The sequence below is a fragment of the Peromyscus leucopus genome, chromosome 2, assembly GCF_004664715.2.
Source record: "Peromyscus leucopus breed LL Stock chromosome 2, UCI_PerLeu_2.1, whole genome shotgun sequence".
NCBI lineage: Eukaryota > Metazoa > Chordata > Mammalia > Rodentia > Cricetidae > Peromyscus > Peromyscus leucopus.
Window position 1 is genome coordinate 62,906,279 of NC_051064.1, and position 5,215 is coordinate 62,911,493.

The window sequence follows — 5,215 nt, forward strand, 5'->3', positions numbered from 1 at the left end:
GGTGGTGGGAAATGAGTTTGGGTCAAATAGGAGGGTGGGGGCGGGTGTAACATTTCTGGTCTTGGAGAACTAAGTTCAAGCTGGAACTCATTATCATCCCTCCCACTGCCATATAGTATTTCAGAAGGAAAGATTGCACGTGGTGCTAGCAAGGGCAATTAGATTGGTCCAAAACAAGTGATGTGACTTGTGATCACAGTCTCATTCGCAGATAAAGTGCCGGATAATAGTGTTTGACATTTCTTGTGTGCAATGTGCTTCACATCCATTACTGTAGATAACAGGGTCTCGCTACCAGTCCTGGCCGGCCTGGAAGTCTCTATGTAGACCAGGCTGGCCTTGAATGCAGAGATCCACTTGCCCCTGCCTCCCAAGTGCTTAGATCAAAAGCATGCACCAACACACCCAGCTCTCTCGGATGATTCTTGCAGTAGCCCAGTGAAACAGCTATGCTTCCGTCCCACTTTTCAGATGAGGAATTCTTGGTTTGTGGAAATTCACGGGGCAATGTCAATAGGACAGTAAGGGGAGAATTCAAACTTGGGGAGTCAGAACTCTCGGACTCAGTTCCTCTAACATGCTAACAGAGTTTCATACGGGTGAGTGTAATATTTTAGATTCCTGGGAAACATTTGTCCGGATGCAGAGTGATAATCCTGGTGACATCTGGGGAACACCCCCCCCAAACATAAAATTCAATCAATAAAAGTCTTTCAGATGATCATTGGAGAAGTGGGTACAGAAGAAAGAGAGTATATTGTTTTCTTATGTGTTATTTTCTGCCACAGAGCTTGGAATCTGGCTCAGGGCACAAGTGGAATTGGTTTTCAAGTGGTATATTTCCCTGTTTTTTTAGAGAAAAGCCTGTTCTCCACATCTTAACTTTGAACATACCCCTTTGCTGATTAAAAATAACAGAGTTTTTGTTGAGTTTCTCAAGATCTTGAGTGTGCTTTTTGAAAGCCTGGGCAAAACCTCTGTCCTGGAATAATAACTATTCTTTGGAAGGCTGTGTGTGCTGATCCATAATCAGAAACACGTGATAAGGTACTCCGTTACAGTTTCCACACACATGAACCCGGGAGGGGGGAGGGGGGCTTTCAAGTTAAATAAATCCTTACATGTGTGACAAAAACAAGCTCCAAGACACCATGGGTATTGCCAACACTGGAATCTGAGACCAGAGGGCTAATGAGGATGAAAAAAAAATGAGAAAAATCCTAATATTAAGCTGTAATTTCTCTTTCTTTTTTCTGAGCCTGACCATCAGCATTTCCCTTGGTGCTGCTAATTTGTTTCCATTCTTAAGATTACACAGGTAAGCTTAGAAAACCAGTCTGGTAGTTGAAAAAATGTATACCTCATTACAAAACGTGTGTGTGTGTGTGTGTGAGAGAGAGAGAGAGAGAGAGAGAGAGAGAGAGAGAGAGAGAGAGAGAGAGAAAGAGAGAGAGAGAACCTATCCTTTCCTTTCCCCCTCCCTCTCTATCTCCCCCTCTTCCCCTTCCTCTCCTTCTTTCTCTTTCTTTCTTTTTGAGAGAGGGCCTCTCACTGATAAAGTTCATCAATTTAACTACACTAGCGGTCAGTGAGCCTCAAGGATCCTCCTATCCTGGTTTCCCATGTCCGAGAATACAGGGTAGTACCTGCCACGGTGCCCAGCTTTTGATGTGGGTGCTGGGGATCTGAATTCATTTTCTCATGCGTGGGTGTCTTCATGGCCCCCTATTTATTTCTTTAGAAGATCACAGAACTAATAAATTAAGCCACCTTTCATTCTTTGGACCAGTGAATTGTACTGACATCAGATAGTTTCCAAGGTAACAGGGATGAGATACTTATTGACTCTCAAATACCTTCCACATGAGTTGAATACATAAATAAACATCAAGACCATTCATTGTGGCCCTCTCTCTTTTTTTTTAATCCTCTGGAGAAGTACATGAGCATCCCATTTATCTGACATGATTGAACTTTTCCATCAAATAGATCGCCCTGAAGTTTTACCTCTTCAGATGACAATTTTTAACATTTGCAACTAGAGAGACAGGGTAACCTTCCCCAAACATGTGACTGATGATCTGTCTTCTCACAAAAGAGAGGCTGAATGGAACTTAGTCTTGTGGCTCATGACATCGATTGTCGCTCCAGATAACTGTCCTCCTGGGCTCTGTGCCTTCTGCCGTGTTGTAGAAATGCTGCTGAGATCCGGACGCTGTGGAGATGTGAAGGGCTGTGCTTCATAAAGATGAATGATGCTGATCAGGCCATTTGAGCTGAAACTGCATGCGTGTGGTGGGGGCCCCTTCTGGTACCAGCCTCAGGGACTGACTGCTTTTACGTTGCTGTAGACCTCATCTGTAGCTCTGAGAGAATCTGCTAAACTCCTTCCATGGAAGTTGGAGCTCCCAGATCTGTACTGACCATCTCCAGGGTGTGGCTGTTCCATTTGCTCTTCTGGATTGTAGAATAGATGCCCAAGACTGCCTCATTACTCACTCAAGTAAGCTGAAGCAATTCCTATAATATACCGCTTATTTTGAAAAATGCTAAATGAATTCACAGCTTTACATCTCCCAATTTATTTTTGTTGTAGACCCTGTTGAACTCACGAGACTGTCATCTATTTCAGTCACCCCTACTGGAGATCCAAGCTGTATCCCATGGGGCCACGATTTAAAAAATAAAATACATCTGGGTTTGAAGCTCTGCTGTCCAATTTAACAATTACTCAGCCATAGGGATAGTGGTTTATTTTTCCCCAACCATCCATTAAACAAACATTTACTAGGTCCCTGTTATTTGCCAGGCCATTTTCTGGGCTCTTGTGATCCAGTGCTTGGAGTGTACAACCTAGTTGGGCTGGACAGATGGATAAAAGAGTGAGTAAAGTCATGGTGTGCTAAATGGTGGTAGTGCAAGTAGTGTGCTGGATGCAGTGTGAGTGATGGAGGTAGACAGGGGTGTTATGAATACTGTCATTCGTGTGGTTGGAGGAAAGGCTGCAAGGACTGTGTGCAAGCAATATGGGAGAGTGGAACTCGAGATGCCCAAACAGGCAACCTTCTCAGGTTTTGCACTGAAGGAAGGCAGGAATGTACTGTGGCTGCTCAGGGCAAATGGGGAATGAGGGGGTTGAGTGAGGGTTGTTTTTAAAGAGCCTCTGGTGCTGTTTATACAGAAAGTGAGGGTGCAGGAGAAAGAGGAAAGAATTGAAGCAGTGCTATTCCCTGGGATGGCAAGAAGGATGCCATCCACTGCTAAGTTGGACGGCTCAGACAGAGGAGGGATGAAGAGGAGCAGGAGGAGCACATGTACCAGGAAGTCGGTGGATTTGATGGGTAAGGTACCAGCAGGCATGTTTTGGTTGATTCTGCTTTCTCAGTGAAAAAGGAAGAAAGATCGTCTCCTGAGGCTTAAGGATGATGGATGTTTGAAGGAAGAAAGAGAAAAGGTTCAAGCCAGTCATTTTAGAGAGATGGGGGGTGAAGAAGCTACAGACGGACAGACGGGCAAATTGCCTAAGGCCAACGGGCCCTTTTGAGTCTAGTGACCATGGCCTGCCTGCAGGCAGAGCTCAGTTGGTCAGTGCTGGCTCAGCATGCGCCAAGTCCAGGATGTGCCATGCTCTTATGCCTGCAAGCCTACCACTCACTTGGCAGGAGGATGTAGAAGGTTCAGGAGTTCAAGGCCAGCCCGTCTCAAAAATAAGTAAGTAAATTAATAAAATACAAAGAGAAGAGTGATCATAACTAGAAGCTAATTTTTTGGGTTTTGCTTTTATTGTGGAAAATGCCTCTTATTTTTCTACCCATCTTAAAAATGATTATAACATTGTCATTATCCATTCACTTATTTATTCTTATTTTTTTAATTATCAAATTCCATTATTCACTAACTTTTAAAGCACTGTTTTCTTCTTCTCCACGTTGGGTGTCTGGAGATTAATGAACAGTGATGTTTAGAATTCATTTTGAAGATTCCATTTATTTACTGGATTTTTTTTTCTGGCATGTCTAAATGATGAAGGATATTTCTTGGCAACACTTACAAATTTAAAAAGGAGATTTATTTTCTAACAACTGTTTTCCTTCCAGATAATAGCAAATTACATAAAACATTTCTAGGTCAACCAAGGCAACTGAGAAATTTTGATTTTGACCACGGCTGAGACAATTTGCTGTGGAGATGGCCGCAGGCACACAGAGGCTCCCTAAGCCAGTTGGGGGCTGTAATTGATTTCATATGTGCTCTGAATAACACTGAAGATAAATGTCCCAGAGGTAGATTGTTGGAGAGCTTCTTAGCTGTTTCTAATAAAAAGTTTTCTTAAAATTCCAAGACCTTCCCCTATAGATGCACATAATTAAAGGATTTGAGTGAAATGTATTCATGTGTGTTAATGATTTTCTACTTCTCCCTAATTATGGAAGGAACACTTAGCCTTACTAAAAGAATTTTGAAAAGTGCAGACATAACAAAGAGCCAACCAATCACTGGATATTCATATACATTTATCTATCTAATTGAGATCATATCGGTCTGTACATTAACTTTCATGTGGTTCTGTCTTAGTTAGGGTCTCTATTTCTGTGAAGAGACACATGGCCATGGCAACTCTTATAAAAGAAAACATTTAGTTGGGGCTGGCTTACAGTTCAGAGGTTTAGTCCATTATTGTCATGGTGAGAAGCATGGTGGCGTGCAGGCAGACATGGTGCTGGAGAGGAGCTGAGAGTTCTACGTCCAGATGGGCAGGCAGCAGGAACTGGCTTAAGCATCTGACACCTCAAAGCCTACCCCTAGTGGCACACTTCCTCCAACAAGGCCACACCTCCTAATAGTGCCACTCCCTATGAGCCTATGGAGGCCAATTTACATTCAAATCACCACAGGTTCCATGAGTCTTTTATTCATATTTACGAAGTTTTCAAAGTATATAGTCAATAGTCTTTAAACACCACAGAGCACTCCCCACCCAAGGTTTTCCATGCTGTCTTTAGGGATTCCTAGGGATAAGGTTTTTGAACTAAACCTCTGAACTGTAAGCCAGCTCCAGGGAAATGTTTTCCTTAACAAGAGTTGTTATGGTCACGGTGGACAAGTGGACTTGGGCAGTCAGGAATTGGGAGGCAGGTCATAGAGCTGGTTGGCATCATATTCACTTGTCTCTTTGAGCAGCAGCTCCACATGAAACTCATTTTAAGCTGTGTAG

The 5,215-nt window shown here is 43.0% G+C and overlaps 1 long non-coding RNA gene across 1 annotated transcript; it reads left to right on the forward strand.

Annotated features, from left to right (window-relative positions):
- The first annotated feature begins 222 nt into the window (after positions 1-222).
- Positions 223-2,673, forward strand: LOC119087342. The gene is made up of 3 exons (XR_005090749.1): positions 223-1,318; positions 2,352-2,503; positions 2,597-2,673. It is a non-coding gene; the product is annotated as an uncharacterized LOC119087342 (long non-coding RNA).
- The last annotated feature ends 2,542 nt before the right edge of the window (positions 2,674-5,215 follow it).